The following is a 20,656-nucleotide window of genomic DNA, read 5'->3' as shown; positions in this document are numbered from 1 at the left end:
GAGAAAAGAGGGGGTATTTTGGTTTATTAGAAGGTAATGAAGAGAAGAAGGTGAGAAGAGAAGGGGGTGGGGGGGGAGGTACCTTCCGCGAAATAAGTCAAATGAAGAAAATAAACGAAGAAAACTTGTTGTCCCCGTTGCTGTCGTTGCCACTGATTAGCTTTTTGAACTGTTGTGACTTTAAGCGGCCCTGGAGTTTGTTTTTGTTAAGTCTTTTAAGTGTTTTAGTTTAGTTTACGAACGAGACGAAGAAAAGCTGAACGCTGTTACGTCATGGGGATTTACGAACTGGGTGAAGGGGATTAATAATAGAATTCTAATGAAATGATTGTTATGATATGCAAATAATGTTTTCAACTCCATGTTATAATTTTGTACATTTTTTTTTTAAAGTTTCTTAATTAATTGCATTGCTTGCACATTAAAGTTGTTATTTCATATTATTATTTACATAGCTGGTGATAGTAATTCTTGAAACACTTCATTTTAATCCTTTAGTTAAGCCAATATTTATTTTTAATTTTTTTTTTTATTTTGAGAATTATTAAATTAAATAGTTCTAAACTGTTACGACAGAAAATGGCGATTCGCGTGTTACTTGCAGCTGGGGCCATTTTTTAATCACGTTGTTTCAAAACAATTAAAGCAGGTACTTAAACTTGAAAGTGCTGATTATACATAAATTGATTGGATAAATTTTGCTGGAAAAGGACGTGTTTTTATTTTGGTATAATTTATAAGTAGTTATTTAAATATTAGTACGTACTTTAAATTCTAAAAAAATTATAAGAAAAATATGTTTAATATAATAGTTCGCCACCGAGAATATGTTAAGCTAAATAAGGTTTTTATATATATTATCAGAGTAGCTAATATGTTGGGAGCTTGGTATATTTTTGATACGCAAAAGCGAACTCCTATCAATGAAGTTCGTTATATAGAGGTTCATCTGTACCTGAAAAAGACTATCGAGTAATGTTTACTGTTTTTAAGAAACCAACAATAACCATTTGATCGTTACCTTGAAGGGCGAGTTATAACGTTGTGAGTTATTGACCACGGAAATCTTTAAAAAATTTGCAGCGTAATATTTTAAATTTTCCATGGCTGATGGCTGCCGATGTAGATTGTTTAATTTTGAAATTACTATCATTATTGGTAGAAGTATTTTTTTTAATTTTTAAATTCTCAAAAACGTGCTACTTTGAAATAGCTTAATTTTGTTATTTAATAATACTTCGTTATAACTAATAGCAGCAAAATTATTCTATTTGTCGAATGATTTGATGTATTTCTCTCTGTATTTCAAAATTGGAATATAAGTATTATATGACTCCAGCAGCTCAAGACCGCACGGACGTGACCTCAATTTGATACTCAAGTATTATAATTCCTTTCCTAAGTATTATAATACGTACTATATACGTATTCCTAAGTATTATAATACGTACTCCTTAGTATGTATGCTTTCCGAGCGTGCAAGATTTGGACGCGCGTCTTTCTCTTTCATCGTTCCTAAACGGTCTAATAAATATATTTCGAATATTCTAAAACATTCAATTCACTTTTGTAAAGTAGTACGTACTAATAATATATTAAATGAAATTCGATTCATACAAATTTAGCATTCATTGCAAAAATCATGAAAAACATGGACACATTAGTACCTCCTTCAGTAACATGAAGAATAAGAACAATTTTATTCAGAAAAAAATTAGCAATATAAGAAACTGGAGAAGAAAAAGAAAAGACAACAGAACAAAAAAAAAAAAAATCCTATTTTATCACCTTCAAACAAGCTTTTTCCAAAATCCGGATTCTTTCGACGCAGTATAAAATTGAATTCATAGATGGTCCGGAATAATATCCCGAAATCACCCTGGGGGTGGGGACAAAAGGAATCCTGGAAAATTCTAGAACCATCTGCCGTGACATCTCTGTAGGTCTCTTCTGACTTCCTTTTATTCTCTTTTTCTCTCGTCGAACAATTGTCGCAGGTGATAGAGTCCCCCGTTCCCAAGCTTCATCAAAATTACAATGAGACGGTCAGTCCCCCGGTATAACCCTTGTTCCGTTACCTCTTACACCCTGGGGAAGCGACCCCCTTCCAAAGCACACACCTCATAGAAAAGGTGGACAGATGACCCCCTCCACACTCCGCCCACGCTTGGAAAATGGACGAAAGGGGGATAAAAGAGGATCAGGAGCTAGGGATTGCTCCTGGTCCTCCTTGTCTGCTGTCCTCCTCGCAAAGCATACAAAAGATACACCTACAGGGGAGACGACCTTTACTCTTTATTTTCTTTTTTTGCACAATGAAACGAAAGAAAGTGAGGTAAGTCTGTATTTTGACCAATCAGGCAAAGGTGGTTTCGAATGAATGGACAATCAGAAGTCAATTTCATGAATTGTTCCAATCAGGACGATTTCATCAATTATAGCGATCAGATCAAGGTGGTGTCAAGAGAATTACGTATTTTAATTCCACTAGATCGAATATACAATTTATAATTTTTATTAACATGATTAGATTGTTGGCAAACCAAACATACAAACCAGATCAGGGTGGCGTTAAGGAAATCATACATTTCAATCAGATCAATTATACAATTTATAGATATTAATGACATGATCAGAGTGATAACTACACCAATCAGATCAAGGTGGCCTCGATGAAATTATATTTTTCAATTCAATCAAATCAAATATGCCGCTTATAAATTTTAATATCCCTATATGGACTGATCGTCAAGACACGATTCCCTGTAGATTACTGAAGTTAAGCATCACCGGTACAGATCAGTGAGCGTTTCACTCGGCCTGCGAAGGGACCGAGGCTATGCGATATCAGTCCTCGTTAAACTAATGTACCTAAAGTGCTCGAATTCGCACTCAAGTCATCGGGCCAGCACGTGGGCTGTCTTCGGATCATTTACAGGGATACACGTCTCACACAGTCACCAACCAATCCATTGAACAGCTCTAGTGCAACGTATATAAAGTACTATATTATTATAAATTTTGGTATTATAAATTTTAATAACATGACTAGAGTAACGTCAAGCCAAGTATACAAATCAGATCAAAGTGGCGTCAAGGGAATGTCTTTAAATTCAATCAGATTAAATAAACCTTGTACATTTTACTAACATGATCAGCGCTACGTCAAGGGAATTTTGTATTTAATTCAATCAGATCAAATATACCATGCATAAATTTCACTAACATGATCAGCGCTGCGTCAAGGGAATTTTGTATTTAATTCAATCAGATCAAATATACCATGCATAAATTTCACTAACATCTAGTACATGCTATAATTTATTAAACTAGAAGTTACGTTAATAAATAAACAAATAAATAAATAAAAGAGCCAGCATAAACTTCGCAGATTTTTAAAAGAATTTTGTTTCATAACAATAAATAATTTTATGCGTCTATGCGATATATTTTGAGATTGCAATTTACGAAATTTAAATTTGAATTGAAAAGAAATATGAAATTGAACACAGTTTTACTTTATACCAGCATTATGGTACTACAATAACCATACACGAATACAAAATTCAACACGAAAAAAAAAAATTATTTTTGTAGCATTCCAAAATATATATTTGATTAATAAATCATACTTTTTAAGTGTACAGTAAAAATATAATTATAATTAAATTAAAGTCAGCAAAACAAGCTTTATTTTTCAATAGAGGTATGAAAAGATTCTATTGCAGAANTCCAAAATATATATTTGATTAATAAATCATACTTTTTAAGTGCACAGCAAAAATATAATTATAATTAAATTAAAGTCAGCAAAACAAGCTTTATTTTTCAATAGAGGTATGAAAAGATTCTATTGCAGAATGACTAAAAATTGTAGCAAATGATAAGAAGATGTAAATTCTCTTTTTCGTATCCCTTTGTTCTAAAATCTGTAACGGTATAGGGAAGTACTTACACCACTCTATCCGTCATACCGATCAAGATAGAAAGAATCTGTTGTACTATAGGTATTCTTATCCCATCTTTATAAGATATATTTCCTATCACAAGGTTGGTGATACTTTTCTTTCCTTTCTCAAAGCCCTCATCTCTGACTTTTTTTCCCCCATCTTGTTTGGTTCTTTTTGATGATATAAGGAAATACCTTCATTGTACCCGGCTTGTTTCATCAAAGTAAAATTTATTTTTCATCACTATTATCTCTCCATTAAAGATTTACAGCAACTACACTGTTAGACTTTTCAATCTAAAATAATGGTAAAATAACCAGCAGCAGTAACCAACCAAGTAACCGTAAAGTTTACGGTAAAGAAAATTTTTTACCTTTACGGTTTTGAAACTGTTTACAACTAGTACAGTTGAAAAACCATGAATACAAAATTATACGGGTTTTATAAACGTTTACAACTAGCTCAGTTTCAAAACCGTGATAAAGAGAATTAACTGGGCATAGTTTAGCAGCTTTATGGTGTTATTATCTATACGTGAATGAGAGTATCGTATTGAAATATCCGAGGGTCACAAATTGGGGATTCGAACCCCCGTTCTGTTGGTCATGACAGATTAGCCCTGTGGGCTACTATATTTACCCAGCAACCAGGAACTAAGTGGCTTCATTAGGCGGGCCTAGTTGACGTGATAAAATTCTGAATGTTCAACTGTATTAGGTGAAAGCAGTTAATAAACGATTTTTATCACAGTTAACAGTTTGAATACCATTTTATTCACGGTAATTTCACTGTTTTGTTTGAATATGGTAAAATAAGAATTAAATGAATAATTTAACCATTTTTTTCTGAGAAATTACTAACAGTGATAAATGTTATTATGCAATTGAAGCCATATGAGATATAATGGTTAGTAGGCCACATATTGTAAATAAAAGAATAAAGGAATAAATTCTAAAAATAAATCGATCATTATTGAGTTTAATAATTGGTCATTATTTCCAATCATTATTATAAACAATGAATAGATATGATTAACTTTAGATAAACAAGTTAATACGTAAAGAATAAATTCAGAACGTTAATATCTCTGGATCAAATTTGATTAGGATTAACTTGCGTTTAAAATTGATCTCAATGTAAGAAATAAAACATAACTATGGCTTCTTTTTGATAAACGGCCTAAGCCAACATGAATGACTTTAATTTTGACCAAGAATAGGGGTGAAAATGAATATGTTCTACTTTACATGACCACTTTTATTGTTAATGAGGCCGAAAACATGCTACTGTTACTTTTGTGACCAAAAACATGCCGTTCTGGATATGATCTAACTTGCGATTGGCGTGACCAAAAATAGTAAAAGAAAGAAAAGCTTTTTAAACATTAAAGTATCTAACTTCATAACTTATCGAAATTGCATGAGCGTTTTTGAATTTGCATGAAATTGCAAAATGTTCGTAAATGCAGAAAATTTTGGGAGTTCAAGTAATCACTTCTTATTCAATTAATTTAGAAGTTTTTTTTCTTCTTAATTTATCTAGAATTAAGGGGGGGGGGAAACCTAAAAAATAACATAAATTCTTGTTCAATTAAGGTTTTCGAGATTTGAGGAGGCATGGCTTAAAATACAACAGTGTGTCGAAATTTTTGAAAAACGATTGGCACTTCTACGACATATTCACGAACTCTTTGTCGTTAGCAAATATTGAAAACAATAAATCTACACTCTTTAATAATCGTACAACGGCTGATACTAATTTTAAAACATAGCAGCAAAAAATCAAGTAATCATTAACGCAGATTTCCGCGCTGATTTTTACAACGAAAAAAAGAAAAGAATAAAATAAAAACTTGAATCGCAATCCGGTAGCATTTATAACGAAAATCATTTCAACGTTTTAATAGGCAGTCCACCCCCTTATGCCCCTAAAATTAGCGAAAACACAATAAACGGCGGATATTTTTCAAAATGAGAGAACAATATTTCCTTTTTCTAAATTTTTAATTATTTCGCGACTCATTTACAAAAAGAAAAGAAGAAAAAAAATCTTATCATATTTTTAAATCATAAACCCGCTTGTACATATAAATATTTCCCCTTTTTTTTCACAATACATATCCCTTTTCTCGAAAAAAAAAAGTATTACTTCTTGCTTATTTAAAATAATTTATTTTCCTTTTTCCCCTACGCCATCAGATAAAAGCTTACGCCCTGTTTTTAATTACGCCCCTCTACGGCGAACATGCCCCTGTTATCTTTAATCGTTGGACGGATGAGGGCTGAGGGTGCAACAAAATGTCACTTTCAATATACATAAGCACGGTTTTTCTCTCATTTTTCTTTTTAAAGCCAGCGCACCCCCCCCCCTTCAGCAATTTCCCAATCCTTGTTTTCTACCTTTGCAACTCTTCCCACCCACCCCCTAGTCTTGACTTCGTTCCTCTATTAAGATGGAAAGCTACTAAATGGGAATGGGAAAACGAAATGGAAGGGGAGGGGGGTTGCAAAACCATTTGCATAAATGAAATTTGAATTTCTTACATGGAACCATGAAAGGGAGAGTTCTATATTTTTTTTTATTTTTTAGTTCTTCCGCTCTCTTGACTAACGAGTCAGATGACAGGGTTAACTTGCCTAATGAATTTCTTCACTCTCGGTCTGTACTAAAAAGAGGTGAAATTGCAAAAGGAAGAGGTAAATTCCAGACGAACAAAATAAGATTTCTTTGATTGTAGGAAATAGTAAATGAGTGCTGTTCATTACTGATTTTCGTCACTTAATTATTTCATCAAAGAGACGTCGGCGTCGCTGCCAAATTGCACGCTTTTTGCGAAAGGTAGTTCTCAGTAGAAGCGAACGGTGATTTTTGGGTTTATTAAATGTGATTTAAAATGATTTTTAACCACCCTGAAGTATATTATGATGATTTCCAACCCTGACTGAGCAAGCAAACAAACAAACAAAAAATTTTAAGGTATTTCACAAATTTAATTGTCATTTCATTATCACTGGAAAAATGTTCCTCAAAGCCGGATAAGTTGGCACCTACAGGCTTCGTTTAAAAATTTTCAACGCTGATACAAAGAGTGATTGATAGATTACTAATTATACATTAAAATAAATGACATTCAAAACATATTGAAAATAGCATTTTTATTTACATAGCCATTTAATTTCCATAGCCATTTTTATTTACATAGCACCATTTTATTACATTTTTTATTTACATAGACTGCGCAATGTGAAAAACGCACTATAAAAAATGAATACTCAAATTTACTACTCAAAACCGTTTCCTGGTATATGTTCCGAGTAATAAGTTTGTCAAGGTGACGAAATATTTGTCATTTCTTCGAGAAAACAAATTTCGTCAAAATTAAATATATATTTCGTCATTCTGCTTTTTTTTCATAATCTAATTGTAATCACTTTATAGTGGGTACTATATAGATAAATCAATGCTGCTTACGCAATTCAATAAGAACGGATAGACAAAGATTTAATTTTCCCCCACGAACGAAGTGAGATTCGAACCAGTGGTCTTCCTGGTTCGAGGCCGACTCCTTGACCACCGTCGGTTTGTTCGTCACTTTATTTTCGATCGTATAATCTTTGTTCAAGTTTCGTCATCCTAGTGAACAATCTCCCACAATGCACTACGATAAGGTTTCGAATTGAGGATACATTTTCGTTATATATATATCAGAGTTGGCGTTTCGTCACAAATCACGTGATTTTATGACAACATGATTCTCAAAATTAACGAAATATAGCTCAAAGATTGGTGTATCGTCAAAAGTGAGAATTTTATTTCTGAGAATGCATTAGATTCTCAATAACTTTCTATTTTATTCATTCATTTATTTATTTTAGACGGATAGAAATTTTTGATCCCTAAGTTAAGCTTAGTTGTTAGTAGCCGGAATCTAGAAGATTTAGTCCCAATAATTTAGACAGAGAAAGGATTGAAAACTTGGAATTCCAAAAATAATTTTCACTTTTTGTGAGTATTTCGCCAAATCTTTGGAACAAATCAAAATATTTTCGCACGCATTTCTAAAACTAGTCATCTCAAATATAATTGAATATAAAAAGCTACTTTCAATATTTAATTGTTATTATTTTAATTAATAAAAATCTCAAAAATTTTATTTGTAAGTCATAAAAAAATATTGCATCCTCTTTAGGAGCATAATTTTAAAAAAATAATTCCCAGATTTAAGCCAGTTGAACAGTTTTTAACATAAAAATTCACAGTAGGTTTTATTATTATTGAAGCTTTATTTCTCAGAAGCTGTTTACCAGTTTAAAAATTTAAGTTTTTCATTTAAATTAAATTTTTTTAAGATAATTTTAAAATTAACATTTCAATTATATTTTTTTCGATCATAATCGAATTAAATAATAAAATTAAATATTTAATTAATATTTCAAATATTAAATTAATATTTTAAACATTTAATTAATATTTTAAGTATTTAATTAATATTTTATACATTTAATTATTTACGAATTAAATATTATTTATCATTTATTACGAATTAAATATTTTTTTTAAATTTCTTTTTCGTTGCAAATTAATTCTTTGGATAAATTAAAATAAAATAAAAACACAAAGAAAGTAGGTTCCTAACTTTTATCGCTTTTCTGGAAACTATTGAGACCATATTTTCCTATTCATTATTCATTGGGATAAAAAATCATGTTAGGTAAAACGTGTAACTTTTGAAAGATATTATATTAAAAAGTCCGATTGCGTATCTTAAGCTATCGTCTGTTTTAACTTATTAGCATATTACGAATAGGCTTTTCAATCTTAAAGATAGCATCTTAGTACGTAAAAAAATCGGAGCATTTAATCAAAAGTTATTCAGCGAGTAAATTTTACAGTTAATGTTTCGCAATGTACATTTTATTTTTACAAATAATACAATCACTTATTCAGTTTAAGGTTTAATAATGTGGTCACAGCTCTTAAGCCTTCACTGACGATGGCAGTAAGCATTTCAAAAATTCTTATTAAAATGAGGTTAAGCTTCAATTGAGGAGCATGTTTGAAAACCTCGGATAGGGTACAAATTAGCCGCCTAATCTGCCCCTAGAGTAAAATATGCTCGATTAAAGTTTCAGTTCATTTACTTTCAAACAAACAAAAATTTCTGGAGAAACGTGAAATCGTGGGGTAACAGTCTTCTACCGCAAAGAGGTCCCGAGTTCAAATCCCAGTTGGGACGATTGTATTTTACCTTTAATTTTCTTTTCTAAAAAAGGTTGATAACTATCTGTTTTATTCTTTTATAAAAATTTATTTTTTATTTTTATTTGATTTTTAATACCAAGATATTTGTCTTATTGTTCTTGTGTAATCCTTGTTATTTCAATAAATATGTCTTGTTGTTTTTGCATAACTCTTGCCCATCTAGTTCTTGTATAGCTCTTGAACTTTTGTTGTTGTTATATCTTGAATTCTAGTGGTACTAATATATTTCTTGGACTCTTGTTGTTCTAGTATATCGCTTGAACTCTTGTTGTCGCGGTATATTTGCTGTTCTTCTAGTTGTTATGGTTCTTGTATATCTCTAACTCTTGTTGTTCGTCTAGTTGTTATGGTTTTTGTATATCTCTTGAACTCTTGTTGCTCCGGTATATGTTCTGAACTCTTGTTCTTCCTTCTAGTATAACTCTTGAACTTTTGCTGTTCTTGTATATCTCTTGAACTCTTTTTGTTCATGTATACCTCTTGAACTCTTGTTGTCCTAATATATCTCTTGAACCGGTAAATCTCTAGAGCTTTAATTTTCCTGGTATATATTTCAATTTTTTTGCTTTTATGTACCTCTTGTTGTTCTTATGTCTATCTTGTACTCTTGAAGTTCTTGTGCAATTCTTGAAATCTCGTTTTTTGGTATATCTCCCAAACTCTTGTGGGTTTTATATAATTTCGGTTATTTTTAAATATCTCTTAAACATCTCTTGAAATAATTTTTTTTTTTAAAAAAAACTTTTGTTGTTATTTGTTTAATTACAATCTTACTTATAACAAATATTGATCTAAAAACAACCAAACAACAATGGCAAAAATATTACAATCACGCGGAAAAATTGATGAAATAGAACATCAATAACGCGTTTAAAATCAAACACAAAAATAAAACACTATATCAGAAAGAAATCTTTAACTTAAATGAGACATTTTCGATTTCTTCCAACAAAACTTTTTCCGACGGATGAAATGCTTTCTAACTTTTTTCCCTCTTCTTTTTTTCTTGTTAATCTAAGTGAAATCTAAATAAATAAAAACAGTGAAGATAAAAATCGGTATTCGTCTTCCTTCAAAAATCTTTTAAAAATCTTTCACTCTTTAAAAACTTCGATCATTCTTTTATGAAAAAAAAGAACAAAAATCACTTTTTCATTTGTATTTTCTACATACTTTTTCCAAACAGCAACTGTTGTTGCCACCAAGAGTTTGCTAATACCTGGAGGGTATATCGTATGCACGATATTTAATGGCAATCGCGTTCGGCAGATTTCTAATCTGCAAGAAGGAAAAAAACTTTCCTTTGGAAAAACGTAATTGTGAGAAAAGAAGATAAAGAAGTGAGGAAGAAAAAAGAAAGTTGAGGAAAAGTGTTGAGTATTAAAAGTTTCCGAGGAGATTTTATTTTCTTGTTCTTACTCACTTTTGAGCTTATTTATTTTATTTCGAAAAAAGGAAGTGGTAGCAAAAATTTTGATTGAAATTTAAGAAAATTTCACTAAAAAAAAAGAGATTGTTTAAAGCTGGGATGAAAAATAAGGTTTCGAAAAAATGCTGAAGTACAGAATTTCGCGCAAGAGTTTAAAAACAAATAAGCGTTTTACACAGGTTTTTTACAATGAAAAGAAAATAACGATAAAAAGTTTTCTAAAACTGTAAGAATAAAATTATTGAGATGCGTAGGAAAACAAAGCAGCTTAAAACAGAAATTATTTTTCTAAACTATTTGCAAATAGTGCTAGTAAATTTTAAGTATTAGTTTAAGTGCTATTAAGTTGTATCAGTGCAGCGAAACTTGCGAAGCTGACCATCTGTCTAAGAATCGGACTTCTATTACCAAAAACGAAATTTATTAAACGCAAATAAAAAGGAACAAAACTTTTTAAATGATCTTCCATAGCTTTCATACGTTGGTAACATATTGTATTCATTACAATTCTGTGGCTCATCAACTTCAGATGTCGAACTTTCTGAAATAAGTTCTAAAATTAAGATTTCAAATCAGAAAATATGGAGGAATCCTCCGTCCCACTGTTCTGGGTAAACTCCTGTTAATGCCCTCAAGAATGGGAGTGATAGAGCTGTTTTAGAAAGACATTAGCATGACATATGTTGATGGACAGAAAACTTATCGTGTTTTCACCAAGTGCACGTCAACACAGTCCTCTCCAGAACATTTCCGTCACTGCTTTACACGAGGACCTTATAACTGCACCTCTCATTACATATGTGACTTTTTGAGGTTTCACGATCTCTTGGACATGGTCTAGCAAGCTGAATGTAAAGGGAGAAGAAATCCAGCTCAGGCTAGCAACATACAAAGATTTAGCAGAACATCACGTGTACTATGATCTAGCGCATGCGCATATGAAGCAAGTCAAGAAGTACGTCACCGGTTATAAGACAACTCTACATGAATAACATATATAAATGAATGCAGGTAATATATAAAGGGTACGCAGCCTCCTGTCATTTCATTCTTTCTTTCTGCGTCAAAATGTGTTAGCATATTTAATTAACATGGATGATATAAATGTATTCTCTAAGAAATATCTTAATAATACAGTACTGTTTGTTAATAGTGTAAAAATGCAGAACAAACCAACAATAAACAAAGAGAGAAAAATCCTCTTTTTCAACCCTATCCCGGGGAGGAGAGGAGGGTGCAAATCCGTTTCAAGAACCTCCGCTGTTGTTTTTTTCCTTTTAAACAAAGAGACTGCACCAAACCTTAAAATGTCTGGTTTACATTATACCTATGGAAGCTAGACTTCTTCCCCCATGTATATTCTTTGGCTAGACCTTTTAATTTTATAACCGTCGTTGAACAGCCAACCCACTTTTATGGGTTTACGACTGCTAATGTTCAACACAGTAGCCTTGTAATTTTGAACCCAATCCAGAAGACAACGGAACTCCTGGATCGAGTATTGGGAGAAATTTTGCCTTCTCGGAGGACTTTTTGATGGAGCTAACCCGCATTTGCGTAACATGGAGAGGAAGAACACGAGAACCTCCCCCGGTTAGCCTGACGGCAAGGGGACTCTAACCCATGATCCGTCTACCACTGAGGATATTTCATGTCAGCACTGCTGTCGGAGCAAGCTGGATGCGGAATTCGTATCGACTGGGATTCGAACCCGGTTCGCCTCCTTGGAAGGCGAACGCTCTATCCCCTGAGCCATCGCTACTCTTGGCTAGACCTTGAAGAATGAGTCACAACAACAACATTACAATTTTAATTTTATGTGTTGAAGAAACAAGAAATAATTTGTATCACGTCGCAGAAAGCTCAAACTATAAATAATAAGATTTTGTTCCATAAATTTTTATCTGTTAAGAAGAGAGTGGACCTTTAAAATGATTTTTTATTAAGTTCGATGCTTTAAACCTCATTTTCGGTGTGTGGGCTATGTATATAGAGTCTCAAGTTTCAAATGAAAATAGTAAAAAGATGTTGAAGATACGTATTAGAATTCACTTTCAATTACATCTAACTTAAGAAAGTTCCATGCACTACGAGTCTTTAATAATAGTTTACATTTTTTTAAAATTTGTTTACGAATAACTATGTGCTTGCATACATTAAAAAATAACATTTAAATTTTCATCCAATTTTATAAATAAAAAAGAAATGCTCTAAGTTACAGTGATGTCTACATTTTGTCTGTTAAATTTCTTTCAAGCTACATTTGTAAAAAATTTTATTTGTGATCAAAAAATACAAGCATTAAAATATTTTGAAAAAAAAATTTGTTGGGCAAGGATACTTTTAATGACCTTTAATGAAATGATTTAATCAAACAATATTTTTATTAATTTCTTACATTTTTTAATCGAATTTTACATAAAAATTACTTTGGTTTTAGTTAATTCACAATTAAATAGGTTTCTAACATCAATAAGTTCGATAAAATATTAAAATATATAAGATTCTTTTTTAGTTTCTTTTCAAAGTTTTTAAAAGTCCACTGTTCCCTTAAATAATTTTGATGAAAACACTGGACTTATATAATTATTTGAGCATCGTTACGCTCTAAGAGAAAACCTTCACTTACACCCAAGATTTTTAAAGGACCTTTTTCTATTCCTTAACAAAAGGGATCAAAATAATAATAATATACTGAGAAGAAAAGTATGGTCAAAACTACTAGAATATGGTAATATTTATAATTTTTCATGCTCTATAGGAGCAGCAAAAAGCTCGGTAATTTTTACCGAAGCACTTTGATAATGATTTTAGCAAATATTAACCATAAAATATGGTTTTATAACCTATGATAAAATTACTAAACTTTATCAAACTTTATCATACAAAAGAAATTTATTTGATTACATTTATCTTTCAGTTTTGTATTTTTTGCGAAATATGTGTGGTAATAAGAACTATAATTAAATAAAAAATAAAACAAAAAATGAATGAATGAATAAATAAATAAATATTTATTATGTACAACATTCAACATAATTACTTTTATTAGAACATTTAAAACAACGAGAAAATTTTTATTTACTTATTCATTTTTTTACGTAATTTTGAAACTCTGTTCAGCGCATGTACTCGCACTTAGGATTTTAAAAGTGTCTTCTCTTGTAACAAAGGCGAATAAATGATTAACAAAGTAAATAAAAATGAATACAATCGGAAACCAACTATTTGGTCTATATAATAACCATTTATTAGAAATTCCAGTTTTTAAAACTGTAGTTCTTATTACCAAAAAGTAAAAAAATACAATACTGAAAAGCTAATTTAATCAAATAAATGGTTTTTATGTTATGCTCTAAAGCAGGAGTTTCTCAGGTTTTACCCCCAAGAAAATATTTATTCAATTACAAAAATAATCGTGTATGCTGCTCTTTTTTATTTCATTTTTTTTTTTTTTTGTTTTTTGAGANTTGTGAATATAATTTGGCATGTGCTTATCAGAAATTTTCTCGAAGAAATTCTCCCATTTAATTTTTTGAAACCATTAATTTAGACGTAAATATTTACACACATATTTGTAAACTTTTAATTTAAAATGTAAATATCTATTCTCTGGTGGTTGCAGCAAAAAACCTCAATTTTCTCATTGAATATTTTGTGTGCTGCTATGTAAGTTTCAATACCAACCTTTTTAAAGTTTTATATCCTAACAATTAAATATCTGTTGCACCTTAATTGCTTAATTCATAGGTGCACATTAAAGTTATTGCAGCCCAAATTTATATCATTTATTGAATATTTTTAAAAATATTATTAATAACAATTAAATATTTTTAAAAATCTACTTATTTTAATTTGTAATTCAATACTTTCGTTTTGTACAACTTGGTAAAAATTTGACAGTAATATTTAATGTTCCTTCAAATATAAAAGAGTCCTACATAAAATTTTGATAAAGTTGCGGCCCGCCATTTAATTTGCGTTTTTAATTGTGGCCCCCGGCCTTATGTAAGTTGGAAACCCCTGCTCTAAAGTATCATGATAAAAATACCAAATTTTAACGCATATCATAAAACAATATTTCATTGTTAATTTTAACAAGATCATTATCAAAGCGTTTCGGTAAAAATTATCGAGCTTTTTGGTGTTCTCACAGAGCCAGAAATAAGATAAATTTTTATCGTACTTCGGTAGCTTTGACAATAATTTTTACTCAGTTGAGACATTAGCTAGATATTTAGTAGAATAACTGATTTCTACACTTTCGTGGTAACAGAATTACTCCTTAAAAACGTTTTGTTTTCTATAAGAGCAATTGAAAAAAAAATGAAAAAAAAATAATGTATATTTATAAAACACGTTTTACTTAAACTTCGATAAACAAACAAATGATAACAGACTAAAATTCAAAAACAGAAACACCCCCAAACAATGTAAACCTCTTAAACCAAAAAGAAAGAAAAAGGTTAAACAAATTAGTCATTCAAACCTCGACCTTCGAAACAAAGTAGTAGTACAGGTAATAAGAAAAAAATATCACCACATTAATGAAGTCGATAAAATTTTTAAAATGAACAAACATTGCATACTTAAGATTTATTGAAGAGTCACATTAACTAACTAATTCTTCCACAAAATGCACACAAACCTCCAACAGCTTCAGAAGAGAAAGTTTTTCGTTGCCTCTGGCTCTAGGAGCCTCTCTGGCTCCTCAAACGAGGGATCCAGAGTACTTGAGTAAACACACCTGAGTCCGGGATAACGTGAAGGTGTACTTGTACTAGTACAAGCTTCTCTGTGTCAACAAAGGAAGCACCGTTCGCTGCGGGCCTGTCTCAACATTAACGAATCAGGTAATGGGCTTGTATACTGGATATGGGGTGGACCAGGCGTTCGATTAGAATTATTTTTGTTTCTAACCTTAGGGCTCTCTGGCGAATTCATATATTTTTAATCTTTAGATGTGTTTTGTCAGATGTAGTTGTCGATACAGAGGTATAAATCCAGTTTTCGGTGGAAAGAGTTTTTTTTATTCCATGATTGGTTCTAGAATTATTTTTACGAGTAGGGGGAGTTATGGTATTAATAAATGAACAGCTTGAAAGATGAGATGTTCTTAAGACTAAAAGAATATCAAATACACTAGGAAAAAGGTTCTACTTTATCTTGTAATCGTCAATGAGCTATTATAAAGAGTTCGTAGTAGTATTTAAAGAGTTCAAGTGAATAGTTTTTGAGTAACGTGAATCGAACCCAGAAGACTACAGAACTTCCTAGTCGATAATTTAGAAAAATTCGTTTTCTTGTGAAAATTTTAAATTGAAACTAAACTAACGAGTATTAACATCAAACTAAGATGCATTTAATAATAAACAAAATTAGTAGTTTGCTCAATGCAAGACTTCAATTCAGGATATGTTGTTGTTGCTGTAGTTCATTTACGTAACACTAGAACTGCACAATGGGCTATTGGCGACGGTCTGGGAAACATCCCTGAGGATGATCCGAAGACATGCCATCACAATTTTGATCCTCTGCAGAGGGGATGGCACCCCCGCTTCGGTAGCCCGACGACCTGCACGCGAAGTCGAGTACTTTACGGTTGCACAGTTTAACGAGGATCCATACCGCACACTCTCGGTCCCTAGGCAGACTGATCCAAGTGGTCACCCACCCGCACACTGACCGCAGCCAGTGATGCTTGACTTCGGTGATCTGCTGGGAACCGTGTCTTAACGATCAGTTCACTTCGGGACTCAATTCAGGATACAACAGAGATTTAAAGCTGGATTTATAACCTTCTTTTACCGTAAATAAATACAAATAAAAATTTAAATCTCCATAAATATTTAGTTATAATAAGTATCATAATTATTAGAGTATTATAAGTATCATAATTGCAAGAGTATTATAAGTATCATAATTATAAGAGTATTACAAATATCATAATTATAAGAGTATTATAAGTATAATAATTACAAGAGTATTATAAGTATCATAATTATAAGAGTATAATTATACGAGTATATAATTATATGTATCATATAAGTATCATTAGGATTTTCGGGATAGCAACATTATTGTTTAAAAAAGTACACCCATTCCATTCATCATGAAATTTTCATAAAGAGATTCATTTAATATATTTACATTTTTTAATAAAGATTCGAAAACTAAAAAATGGTTTATATAACCTGAAATGAAAAAGGTAAGATATTCATGGTGTGATATAGAAATCAGGGGCTGTAGATACAGATTGCCACCAATGTCGCAATTTTAAACCAAATTTATTTGTTGTTTCTCCATAAAATGCTCTTAAAATATTTATAACGTAAATAAATTATGATATATTAGCAAATTCGATCTTATATTTATTTCAATTTTCGTAAACTCATTACAATTTTTGTAAACTAATAGACAATACTAATATTTTTAACTTAAATAAAATTATATAATGAGCTCATATATTCATTATCATCATAATGCTTAAGTAGTAACCAAAAAAATAATTTTTAACATTTTGGCGAGCTCGGGCTTTTGCATTTTTTAGGCTAAATCAGTCAGGTACTGAATAAATACTGCAGGTTTTTGTCATAGATAAAAATAAGAAAGCTGGCGGTGTGTAACTATATTAAGAGAAAAAACTATAGAGTATGATTTTCCTCCGAGCATAACACCTTGGCATTATGCAATCATTTATCACGAAATAGTTAGGAAAAAAATATTGATTTTATTTAGTAAGTTTTAAAAATCAAATACTTAGTCGATTATTGCAACAGATTCCATTAGTTAACAACAAGCTTTCGAAACCATTTCTCATACAAAAGGTACTAATATTTCCCCATCTCTTTATATCCCCTACCGATTACTAAAGTCATCCACAGTATGCTATAACAACCTCCAATATATCGACGTCATTCCCCATAACGATCCCACCTGAGGAAAAGACCACAATTTATTGTGGATGTAAAAGGCCGCATCACTTTAAACAATTAAATGGAGGCGGTTCTTTATGATCACGTGATAGTGGTAGTGACAAAAGAATAAATAAATAAATAAAAAGCAACAGTAGATAAAGACATAACCTGTAAACGGATGATAATATTAAAAGGGAAGGGAAAAAAAACTTATACCTTCGTGGATATGGGCATCGGGAATCGAGATGAGGAAGAGCGACGGGATGCTGCGTTACCATAGCAACAAAAGGAGGCAGGTGCGACGTGCAAGGTGATGTCATCTCCTAGAGCGTTAACGTTGTTATGGCTAATTCCGGCCAGGCTTTCATCTCTCGCCCTACCTTCGTTCTGATGCCATACTTACACTTACGCCACTCTCCGGTTTCCCGACTCCACCTTTCCTCCCATACCGGAGAAAACAGGAAAAATAGGGATTTTCCACAATCCACATCGATAACGAGGTGTCTGACTTTCCCAATGGAGTCGCTACAGTCAGGTAAACCAATTGCGAGGTGAAAGTTTGCGTCTTAAAAGTGTGACGTCAGTTAGGATCCTGACGTAGCCTACGGGTATTAAGCTTTCTAGCAAATGTGTATTTTATTACTTTTTTTTATAAGTTCCTAATTTAAAAAACAGATAAATAAATAGTTAGTGGCATTTCGAATAATTCAGAATAGGGTTTAAATACTTTCATTACTTTAATTTCTCTATTTCAATGTATACTTTAGAATTCTTGACCTAAAACAAAGTCATAATAATGGGCCTATTAAAATTTTTAAATAATAATTTAAGCGAAATGGAGAAGAAAAAAAAACGTTTTTAAACCGTTGGCGGATCTACAACGAAGAAGGTGAAATTAAAAACATCAAAATCTGTTTGTTTACCGCAGTGAATTGAGTGAAGGTCAAAGGTAAGTATTGGAAATACCTTCAAGTTCCACCTGCAAATTGAACAGGGTTTGATTCTTTTAAAATCCCGAATTCCACAATAGTGATTCGACATAGTATGATATCCATCCAATGTATATACATTTTGAAAGGGTTCTGGAAAATTTATTGAAAATACAAAATGAAAAAATGTGAAAGACTAACAACAGTAGAAGGAAAAAAGAAAAGAGTGAAAATGAGAACATAAGTTAAAACTGAACAAGACGAATATTGCAGAATGATAAAAAAAAGTACAAATTAACCGGGATGGTGGTTTAATCACACCGCAGGTAGTCAGCCGACTCGAAGCAGGATCGCTACTCTTTATGCCCCCTGCACTCCAGAGGGTTCACAGGCCCAGGATGATGATTGTGGATTTGACCCATTCAACGATGGATGCGTTTCAGTATATGAGATGAGATCAAGTTTTAACGCTTTTTTTCGAAGGCTCCTTCGTCATATGAAATCATGCTTTTTTGCGAATAATATGCTATTTTTATAACTGCTGTAAGTGTGCAACTGTCATTCATGACAGTTAGGTCAAGTTAAGCCTATCTAAAGCCAGCGCTGTCTACGCTTACTTTGAAAATGGCGCAAAACGTCGATATGGAGAAAAGCCACAGTTTTGTGAAAATGAAAAGCGTTTGTGCTCTTAACATACTCCAATGCTGCATTACATGGGATCATAAAAGTTTACAAAAACTGAGAACAAAGCAGTGATTTTAGATAATTTTCATCTATGTGGGAAAATATCGCCAAATTGGCAATTTTTAGAAGAGTAATACCTTTAAACTTTTAAAATATTTAAGTTATTTGTCTGTTCTAATGCGCAGATAATTCTACGCGGCAAGATTACGTATATAGTTCAAAATCATCGCATTGCTTCAAGTGTAAGGCATATAAAACTACGGCTTTTATATTTTCCTTGGCAAAGGAACTTCGAAAAACTGCTTTAAATGATCAACGTAGCAACATAAAGATTTTTTTAAATTTTTTTTAAAGTTTTAATTTATTTCGTTCCTTGAATTACCGTTAAAATAGTTGCGTAGTTTTAGTCATCAAAATGCAATTTAAAAAATTTTAATTATAATTCAGCCATTAATAATGCTTAATCATTAATAAAAGAGTGCTCTCTTCAGATTGTAGAAAAAACTCACAAAAATTACTACTAATAGTAAAAAACTGAACATTTTTGGTCAAAATTTGCCAGCTTTGATTCATAATTTAGTCCCTGGATTTATAATAATACGTATGATAAGTGTGTAATTTGGCAAAACGAGGCATAACTCCTTAGAGCTACTTAGAGTTACATGTCTTTTAAAAAATACAAAATGTTTGCATCGCCTTCAGCTTCTTTATATTTTTTTCCACTAGATTAGGTTTCTGTTATTATTATCATCTTCGATAAATATACTAAATAAACAAATATTAAAAAAAAGAAGAAAAAAATTGTTTAAAATTCGTTAGTTTTGATAAAATCTCTTAATTTTTATCAATACTGATTTAATAAGAAAAAAAAGTGACACTTTTCCTCATTATGTAACGTTTTTCGTCATATTCTCTCTTTCTCTCTCTCTCTCTATTTATTGAGGTTTATGCTTTTACCTTAAGATTTTTCATTGCAAAATTATTGATTTTTCATATCATATTTCACAAATAATTCACATTTTGGGAAAAGCCGTTCCATTTAAAATAGATCTTGCTTATATATTATAGAAAAACAATGGCGTGGAGTTGAATGTGGGCACACTGAGTTCTTTATCATTTATACAACTTCAAATTCTAACTACTTAAAGTATTCGACGAAATTCGATTAAACATTGCAATAGACTAAATCTGACACCAAAATAAAAAATCGCTTGGGTAGCGTAGGGTCAAAGAATCCTTTGCATTAAGATATATCTTTTTTTTCGAAAGCACTGTCGTTATTCGCAAAAATGTTTCTTAGAGCACAAATAATATGTTGTTTCTATAAATAGGCATAATGAATGCAGTGGCACTGAACCTTAAAAAACATTGATGTAGGGCATATCGGGCAGTGGCACTTAACTAGACCTAGTACATATTTCGGACATTCACAGTAACACACACACACACACACACACACACACACACACACATATATATATATAA

At 31.5% G+C, this 20,656-nt stretch overlaps 1 protein-coding gene across 4 annotated transcripts in view; it reads right to left on the bottom strand.

Annotated features, from left to right (window-relative positions):
• LOC107446990 (zinc finger E-box-binding homeobox protein zag-1) overlaps nucleotides 1-20,656 on the bottom strand; it is a 499,470-nt gene that overhangs the window by 223,666 nt on the left and 255,148 nt on the right. Inside the window, exon 1 of one of the 4 annotated variants that reach the window (XM_071179012.1) lies at nucleotides 17,775-18,084. The exons of the other annotated variants lie outside the window; for them this stretch is intronic. The gene's annotated coding sequence lies outside the window, so the exon portion shown is untranslated. Of the gene's footprint in view, nucleotides 1-17,774; nucleotides 18,085-20,656 lie in introns of those variants that run through there. 4 annotated transcript variants of the gene reach the window in all.

This window comes from Parasteatoda tepidariorum, chromosome 3 (assembly GCF_043381705.1).
Source record: "Parasteatoda tepidariorum isolate YZ-2023 chromosome 3, CAS_Ptep_4.0, whole genome shotgun sequence".
Taxonomy (NCBI): domain Eukaryota; kingdom Metazoa; phylum Arthropoda; class Arachnida; order Araneae; family Theridiidae; genus Parasteatoda; species Parasteatoda tepidariorum.
The sequence above is the reverse complement of the archived record's forward strand: the minus strand, read 5'-3'. Positions and strand labels throughout refer to the sequence as shown.